The sequence below is a fragment of the Manihot esculenta genome, chromosome 7, assembly GCF_001659605.2.
Source record: "Manihot esculenta cultivar AM560-2 chromosome 7, M.esculenta_v8, whole genome shotgun sequence".
In the NCBI taxonomy this organism is placed as follows: domain Eukaryota; kingdom Viridiplantae; phylum Streptophyta; class Magnoliopsida; order Malpighiales; family Euphorbiaceae; genus Manihot; species Manihot esculenta.
Window position 1 is genome coordinate 12,847,878 of NC_035167.2, and position 10,099 is coordinate 12,857,976.

Genomic DNA, 10,099 nt, shown 5'->3' on the forward strand with positions numbered 1-10,099 from the left:
TGCTAGAGTACTGCTACTCCATTCATTTAATATATAAGAATGAAGCTTTAAGTTTAATACTAAATAAATGTAAAAAGATCAAAATGCTAAATAAAGTTTAAATTAATCATAAGATTATACGAAAATCCACCAATACATAATCAAATCCTAACAAATAACTTAATCATATCTCTATCAACCAACTAATATATATCCATAACTTCACTTATTACATATAACCAACAAATTCAAACTTAGCTTCTAAATTAGAAATTTTCATCTCCCCTTGAAAATATTGAGCATGATGAAAGTTGAACGTGTAATACTGATTATCCAGTAACTAAAAACACATAAAAAGAAAATTATGTTAAATAAATCAAAATAAAATAATTAAAAATATTTTTTATTATATTAATAATTTACTTACCGATAAAGCGATCCATTCTCCACTGAACTTAAAATTTTCAGGTTCAAATCCATTGCAATTAAAATGCATTAAGGTTACATAACTTTTGATAAATATTTTCCTCTTCCTGGTCCATGATAGATCTGGTTTTCTTCTGCGTCCCTTCTTGCTGGGCTCCCTGGTGGATCTCTCCATGTTCTTCCTGGTGAAGGGGACCTGTAAAATAAGAAAGAAAGGTCAGGGGCCTACCGGGTGTGCCCCGGCAGAGGCCCTCCGACGCTCAAGTCAGATTTTATGGCTCAGAGTAGTATATTTAGGCAAGGGTTACAGAAAGAATAAAAATGGTGTCCAGGAAGGAAAAGGAAGAAGAAGAGAGCCCCCTCTGCGTGGCCTCTATCGTGATATATATATATCTGTCTCTCTGCCACAATGCTAGCTGTCTTCTGTCGCCTAGCTCCGTATGTACGGATGTGTCAGGCGCCTGCTCCATGCGTAACGGCCATTAATTCTCCTCTGATACGCATGCGGAAGGACCTACCAGCGGGGCATCTTGGTCATTTTCCCCTTTCCGGGCTGGGTTGAATGGTAGGGCTGAAGTTGAGCCTGGTGGGGGCCTGATTACTGGGCCGAGAGGTTTGGGCCGGTTTGATTGAGGAGTCTAGGCGGAGTCCGGCCCTGTGACTGAGCGGGCTGGACCTGGCTCTCGAGGGGAATATTGAAGCCTTCGGATCATGGACTGTTTTCATGGGCCTGGCCTTTATACCGGGGTGAAGAAATCCAGCGATCATCAATTGCCCCTTTATCTCCTCAGCAGTTATTCCATGACTGGTGAGGGGATAAATCTTTAAACTCTATTCATGACCGTGTGGTCTGAGAACTGCTCCTGTCGAAAGTATCCCTTTATTGCCTTTTTATTTTTGCCTGAGCGTTGGACTCTTGTGTATGTTTTTTGCCCCTGAGTATTTATGGGCTGTCTTCTTTCGAGCGTTTTGCGGGCTCTTTGTTGCTTGGACCTTTCTCTAGGTCAGCTGAGTTGGTTTAGTGTGAGCGGTCAATTCTCGAGGTCGTTGCCTCTCATGATTGCCCCTGATTCTCTGTTTGGCTTTGTATTTTGGTATGCAGTTTGCTTAGGAATCGCCTTGCCTTAATTCGGTCTGTCTTATCGGGTTTACCAGTACTGCGCTCGTTTTCTTGAGATCGGCATGATGCTTTGGTACTTTTGGCTGTTGTGTGAGATTAAAGTCTCTCTATCTGATGACTTGAGCTCCTTTGGGAGGTCGGAGTTTAGCTTTTTCATTTATGGTCCCGTGCCCCAATCTTTTATGTGAGATCAGAACTATGTTCTTTATGAGTTGTTTTTGCTTGTTGCACCGGATGATCTTGGGGATTCTGGCTATTTTTGCTCCGGGAGATCTTTGAGATCTTTGCCGGTCTTCTACCTCAGTGAGGTCTTCTGCCTCATTGAGGTCTTCTGCCTCAGTGAGGTTTTCTGCCTCTTTGAGGTCTTCTGCCTCTTTGAGGTCTTCTGCCTCTTGGAGGTCTTCTGCCTCTTTGAGGTCTTCTGCCTCGTTGAGGTCTTCTGCCTCGTTGAGGTCTTCTGCCTCAGTGAGGTCTTCTGCCTCAGTGAGGTCTTCTACCCCATTGAGGTCTTCTGTCCCATTGAGGTCTTCTGCCTCTTTTGAGGTCTTCTGCCTCATTGAGGTCTTCTGCCTCATTGAGGTCTTCTGCCTCTTTGAGGTCTTCTGCCTCTTTGAGGTCTTCTGCCTCACTGAGGTCTTCTGCCTCGGTGAGGTCTTCTGCCTCATTGAGGTCTTCTGCCTCTTTGAGGTCTTCTGCCTCACTGAGGTCTTCTGCCTCACTGAGGTCTTCTGCCTCGGTGAGGTCTTCTGCCTCATTGAGGTCTTCTGCCTCATTAAGGTCTTCTGCCCCATTGAGGTCTTCTGCCTCTTTTGAGGTCTTCTGCCTCATTGAGGTCTTCTGCCTCGTTGAGGTCTTCTGCCTCAGTGAGGTCTTCTTTTGCTATGACCTCACCTCATTGAGGTCTTCTCTTGTCAAGACCTCATTGAGGTCTTCTCTTGTCAAGACCTTATTGAGGTCTTCCTTTGCTAGGACCTCAGTGAGGTCTTCTTTGTCAAGACCTTATTGAGGTCTTCTCTTGTCAAGACCTTATTGAGGTCTTCTCTTGTCAAGACCTTATTGAGGTCTTCCTTGTCAAGACCTTATTGAGGTCTTCCTTTGCTAGGACCTCAGTGAGGTCTTCTTTTGTCAAGACCTTATTGAGGTCTTCTTTTGTCAAGACCTTATTGAGGTCTTCCTTTGTCAAGACCTTATTGAGGTCTTCTCTTGTCAAGACCTTATTGAGGTCTTCCTTGTCAAGACCTTATTGAGGTCTTCTCTTGTCAAGACCTTATTGAGGTCTTCCTTGTCAAGACCTTATTGAGGTCTTCCTTTGCTAGGACCTCAGTGAGGTCTTCTCTTGTTAAGACCTTATTGAGGTACCTCAGTGAGGTCTTCTTTTGTCAAGACCTTATTGAGGTCTTCTTTTGTCAAGACCTTATTGAGGTCTTCCTTTGTCAAGACCTTATTGAGGTCTTCTCTTGTCAAGACCTTATTGAGGTCTTCCTTGTCAAGACCTTATTGAGGTCTTCTCTTGTCAAGACCTTATTGAGGTCTTCCTTGTCAAGACCTTATTGAGGTCTTCCTTTGCTAGGACCTCAGTGAGGTCTTCTCTTGTTAAGACCTTATTGAGGTCTTCCTTGTCAAGACCTTATTGAGGTCTTCTCTTGTCAAGACCTTATTGAGGTCTTCCTTGTCAAGACCTTATTGAGGTCTTCCTTTGCTAGGACCTCAGTGAGGTCTTCTTTTGTCAAGACCTTATTGAGGTCTTCTTTTGTCAAGACCTCATTGAGGTCTTCTCTTGTTAGGACCTCAGTGAGGTCTTCTTTTGTCAAGACCTTATTGAGGTCTTCTTTTGCCAGGAGATCTTGGGGACCCTGGTCTTCATGCTCCGGGAGGTCTTTTAAGATCCTCACCGGCCGTTTTTATTTTGTTTTCCCGGGAGTTCTAGGGGATCCCGGTCTTCTTTGTTTTCCCGGGAGTTCTAGGGGATCCCGGTCTTCATGCTCCGGGAGGCATCTTTAAGATCCTCACCGGCCGTTTTTATTTTGTTTTCCCGGGAGTTCTAGGGGATCCCGGTCTTCTTTGTTTTCCCGGGAGTTCTAGGGGATCCCGGTCTTCATGCTCCGGGAGGCATCTTTAAGATCCTCACCGGCCGTTTTTGTTTTGTTTTCCCGGGAGTTCTAGGGGATCCCGGTCTTCTTTGTTTTTTCGGGAGTTCTAGGGGATCCCGGTCTTCATGCTCCGGGAGGCATCTTTAAGATCCTCGCCGGCCGTTCCGGGGTGACCTCGGGGCCCCGCCGGCTGTTTTTTGTTTTGTTTTCCCGGGAGTTCTAGGGGATCCCGGTCTTCTTTGTTTTCCCGGGAGTTCTAGGGGATCCCGGTCTTCATGCTCCGGGAGGCATCTTTAAGATCCTCGCCGGCCGTTCCGGGGTGACCTCGGGGCCCCGCCGGCTGTTTTTTGTTTTGTTTTCCCGGGAGTTCTAAGGGATCCCGGTCTTGTTCATAATTCGGGCTCTATGGCCTTACTGTTGCTTCGTCTTCTCAGTTTGGTTTGTGGTGTCAGGAAATCTAGGGGATCCTGTACACCTACCTCTCTGAGGTCTTTATAAGATTCGGAATTTTTTCTGCAAAATAAGAGCTTGTACCGAGTGTATATAACGAGGGTACTCATTTTTAATAATATCCGTCAATAAATAATATGTCACACATGTCACTTGGTTACATTCTTCAGATGAACAAATGCAAGTATTAACTCTTACAACATTAACCCATGCATTTTTAGAGATGCAATAAACAATATTTTGCATGTGTAAATTTCTTCAGGACTTTTCGAGCTATAAAATGCAAGCTATTATCAGGATATCTAAACTCATAAAGGTTTATTTTAAACTTAGTCTTACTATTTACATGCGAAGCATGCCGTTTAATCAATTTATAAAATCATCTGTAAAAAATAATTACCAATAACCAAAGGCAATCTTGAAATTTAAATTCTATCTTACCTATTTCGAATACTAATGGTAAAAAGAATCGGTTAATTTATAAAAAAGAGTTTTTTTTTTTTTTTTTTTGACATGCATGTCGATATGTTATATTATCATGCACATGACATGGCATGAGATGAATGCATATGTAGACACATGCCTACATAGAACTACGAGAAGAGGAGATAGGAACCTGAATGGGAAAAGCATCCATGTCAGCTCTGATGGCAACAAACGAAGGCCCACCAGTGCCGAACTAAGCCCGAATACCCATTTTCTTCTGCTTTTTCTTTTCTCTTTTCATCCTTGCTGTCCTTTAATTCATTTGCAAAACTCTCTGGACCTTTCTTCTGGTTCTCCTCATTCAGATTTTTCACATAAGCTACACCAGAATGATTATCTTTTTTAAATAAATTGTTCTTCAATCCATTTCTGCACTTTTCTTCATTGGCACAGGATGATCCCGTCCCCTTGGTTTTCTTTGAATGGGTCATGAAGTCTTCATCGTCACTCAAATTTTCCTTATAAGAGACCTGTTGCTTACGCCGATCAGATCTCCTTGGGCACTTTCCATAGCTACTCGAATTCACTTCTGCCTTAAACTCACCATCTTCATCAACTAGCATATCTTTTTCAGCAGGTGCGATTCTTCTTGCATTGATATAAATGTATATGTATTATTGGCATACAAAAAAGCCAATAGAGAGGACACTTGTCCTGCTGTTATAGGCTCTAGCCCATTCACGCATTCACCTTCCTCATCTCCTTTTCCTTTCTCTGTTTAGTTCCCGAGAGCATTAAACTGCCTCCTAAATACTTGCTGGTGTTGTTTCTTGCAGTGGTGTTACTCACTACTCACTCTCTTACCCAATACAAGCCACCAATTAACAAGCCTCCTCCTGCAGAGAGATACGCCCCATTTGACCCAACAGACAAACACCACGGACTCCCAAAGAAGTGGCCACCCAGTTCGATTGATGGATCGATAGGAGTTGGTGATCATCAAGAGAAGGCATTCCCTGACAAAGACAAGCCATAAAAACGCAAGGGAGTGACGTCACCATACAAGCCTGGAAATCTGAGGTGAAACAGAGCCACACAGATTCGATTCTATCAATTCCAATGAAACAATACGCCCTTGGGAGCAACGGACTCCAACCCATGAACAAATTGATCTTGGATTTGAGGAATTCCACGTTGTCGACTTGGCCGACCTGCTCAGTCAGGCCATCGTACTCCGCTAAATTCAAGTTTGAAAATTGCATGTCTTCAAGCTGGCCAACATCAACAACATCATTCCCTCCGATCTGAATCGCGAATCCGAGCTCAAGCATGCTCCGACCTCGAACACAAATCTAACTCCGAGCTCGGGTCCGACCTCGACTTATAATAATACTGTAATTGCTGGATTTCTTGAGTTCCTTTCAGTCCTGCTCTTGAGCTTGGACTCAAAGATAACTCCGAGCTCGGGTCCGACCTCCACTTATCTTGAGGACAGTCTGGCCATCCGACTCAAAATGCGAGACCGAATTCTTCTTCCGACCTGTTGAGTTTGATCTGCTGGAGCCTTCCCACTCAAAAGTTGATCATCTGGTGGTGGTGTCTGCTTTAATTCTTGAAGGTTGTGGTTTCTTCCTTTGCATACGTGGTGTTAGCTCCATCATGCCTTCATATCTGGTCCAGTTCGGTGTCGCGACGACCTCACTTGTTGGAGCTTGACCAAACCAGCGACTTCTTCATCAGGTCGGCGCGCCTTTAGCACCATCATGTCTGTCTATCTGGTCCATTTCCACATCGCTCCGGCCTCATTTGTGGGGTCTTGACCAGACCAGCAACTTCCTCCTCAGGTCGGTGCGTCTTTGGCAGCTCGAGCTCTTTCCACTCCTGCTATTTCTACATATATATATATATATTATTTTTATTTATTTATTTATTTATTATTATTATTATTATTATTATTATTATTTTATAACTTGGAATCTTACAGCCAACCTGCCCATCTAACCCTTACAATATATATACGGCCGACCTCACAATCTCAACAAATATGTATATTGTGCATTCTTTCTTCTTTTTACAGAAAAAATTAAAATTTATACTTACAGGCAAGCACTTCGATCTGAAGTTTCACCTCGTCAGATCTCAAAGAAAAAGTTAGTAGTAATAATATTTAATAAATGTTAAAATAAACAACGAGGGTAGGAAAATGAAGATTAAGAGACTGTCAAGATATTCTTACACCAGCTGGGTCTTTCTTTTCAGCTGGGTTACTGTAAATCTCCAGCTTTCTTTTTCGTGTAAGCTTTCTTTTTTGTATTGTCTCCCTGTCGCCCCGATGCTTTCCATCTGTCCTGAAATGCGACTCCAACCTCGACCACGAATCTAGTTTCGAACATGGATCCGACCTCAACGAGCAATCTATCGCTGTGGTCGTCGGATTTGCTGAGTTCCTTTCTGTCTTGCTAAACACGGCTCCGACCTCCTTTTTTCTCACGGACTCCTCTTCTCTTTCTCTCACCTTCTTCTTCTCTTTTTTTTTATTTATATTTTTTTTTATATACAGCGGATCTCAGAATTTCAACAATACATATATTCCTCACCCTTTTTTTTTTCTTTTACAGAAAATATTCACCAGACTTCAAAGAAAAAATCAGTCGTAATAAAATCTTATGTGGATCTGAAAACTTTTGAGATAGTAAAATCTCTTTCGTGGAGGGCACATTCCCGGCCAAGCTCGGCGAGGGGTTAAAAGGAATGGGTGGTTGGTTGTTTGGAGTTGTAGGACTGGAAAATAAGAACCGCTGCCCCTCTTGGGCAGAGCTCAGATTATTTGGAATGACGTTAAGGTTATTTTCTTGGTGGTTTGCCATTGTGGATCTCAGTGGGTTTTGAAAGTGAAAACTCCGGTGATGAAAAGATCTCCTTCGTTTCCCACAGACGGCGCCATTTGATAAATATTTTCCTCTTCCTGGTCCATGATAGATCTGGTTTTCTTCTGGGTCCCTTCTTGCTGGGCTCCCTAGTGGATCTCTCCATGTTCTTCCTGGTGAAGGGGACCTGTAAAATAAGAAAGAAAGGTCAGGGGCCTACCGGGTGTGCCCCGGCAGAGGCCCTCCGACGCTCAAGTCAGATTTTATGACTCAGAGTAGTATATTTAGGCAAGGGTTACAGAAAGAATAAAAATGGTGTCCAGGAAGGAAAAGGAAGAAGAAGAGAGCCCCCTCTGCGTGGCCTCTATCGTGATATATATATCTGTCTCTCTGCCACAATGCTAGCTGTCTTCTGTCGCCTAGCTCTGTATGTACGGATGTGTCAGGCGCCTGCTCCATGCTTAACGGCCATTAATTCTCCTCTGATACGCATGCGGAAGGACCTACCAGCGGGGCATCTTGGTCATTTTCCCCTTTCCGGGCTGGGTTGAATGGTAGGGCTGAAGTTGAGCCTGGTGGGGGCCTGATTACTGGGCCGAGAGGTTTGGGCCGGTTTGATTGAGGAGTCTAGGCGGAGTCCGGCTCTGTGACTGAGCGGGCTGGACCTGACTCTCGAGGGGAATATTGAAGCCTTCGGATCATGGACTGTTTTCATGGGCCTGGCCTTTATACCGGGGTGAAGAAATCCAGCGATCATCAACTTTCATTATTGATTTCAATAGTTTGACCTCTGATCCTCTATACCTGCAGTCTTTACACTAAATTGTAGATTGTAATAAGCAAAAACACACATTTAAAAAGTTATTATGCATTATATAAATTTATACTTTTAATTCAATCTAATAAATTTCTACATTACACTCAAATTTAAAAATATTTTATTTTAATTTATATCAATGTAATTACATGATTTTAATCACTTATTTCAATTAATTATATAAAAAAAATTCTTAGACAATATAATTTTTTTTATTATATTACCTTATAAATCATCGGTTGATCAGAAGTATGTATGCATATTTCTTTATCGCTGGTTTTTTGACATGTAGTACATTTCAGCTGTAATATAAAAAATAAATTAATAATAATTTAAAATTAAAATCAATTACTTAACCTTAAAAAAATACGGTAAGCCATTATCGGGTCCACCCGCAGGTTGTAAATGGTTTAAATTCTTAAGCTTAGCTTTCACTTGCAAAGCAAATCTCACCATAATTGTAGAGAGTTTATTGATTGTATAAGTTAGATTCTACTAATTTGATGGCTTTTATTATCAAAATTCATTCAAAAATGGACATTTCATTTAAACACAGAATACATGATCAACTTTTTCCAAGTATTCCTTTCTGCATCTAATTCATAAATATTTTTATTTACTTATCACAAACAAATTAACACAAAATACATAAAATTAACGGTGAAATTTATTATGTGTGAAGAGTTTAAAACGTGTGATAATAATAATATAACTATACATTCACATATTTAATCTGGTGATAAATTATATTTAAGTAAATACGAGAGATTTTAGATTCTATTCTCTTAATTTTCAATTCTTCATTTCAAAAAAATATATATAACTATATATTTTATTTATAAAATCACGAGATTCATGTTTGAATATATATATATATATATATATATATATATATATACTTTATATTCAAATAGATATGAGTATATTTGTATTAATAGATTTTAATATTAATTTTTTATTTTCTATAAAAATTAAATAAAATTAAAATAAATATTAAAATGCAAAATATTTTTGAATTATGATAAGATTAATTAAATGTAATTAAAGTATAAATAAAATTAAAAACTTTAGATTTATATAAGCTTTAAAATTGATTTAAATAAAATATAAATGTAAAGATTATAAAAATTAAATATTTATAAATTATCGCAAAAGTGTTAGTAGCCAAAGTGTTAGTAGTAGGAATAAAAATAATTAGTGAAAAGTAAGTAGTGTCATCCTAAAGCATGCATTATTCATTAATAAGACACAAATTAATAAATAAATAACGTAAATATTTTTTTGCAAAATTAAATTATTATAAATTGTAATTTTCATATGTTACGCTTAGACCCTACTTAGAAATACTCATTAGCTTTCACCTGGATATTATGATTAATTATGATAGTCCCCTATCCAACAAATCAAAATATTAAATTAATATTTATAACGTTGCTTATCTTAATTTAATTTTTTTTATTATTTTTCATTATTATCTAAAAAATTAAAATAATAAGGCAATAAATTAAACAAGCAATTGATTGGGGAGAGAAATTAGATTACTACTATGAGTTTTAATTTAATTTTATCCTATTGAGCTCCGAAAGAGAGATATGTTAGCCTTGATTTATGCATTTTAGCCAATAAATCAAAGTATCATTTTAAAATTTATAAATTCATCTTATTACATTAATAAATTATGAATTTAAATGTTAATTTATTTTTTTTATCTCCTCTTATTCTCAGAAATCTGAGCTAACTCAATTATTTATTTTCGTTCAAAATAACTTATACATCTTATATTTATTATTATTACGATTTTAATATCTTAATTCAAAATAATTTATACATTTTATATTTATTATTACTACGATTTTAATAATATGAGTAATTTGGCGGCATCCTTTTAGAAGGAATTCATTAGTTAAATTTTTAGATAAAATTA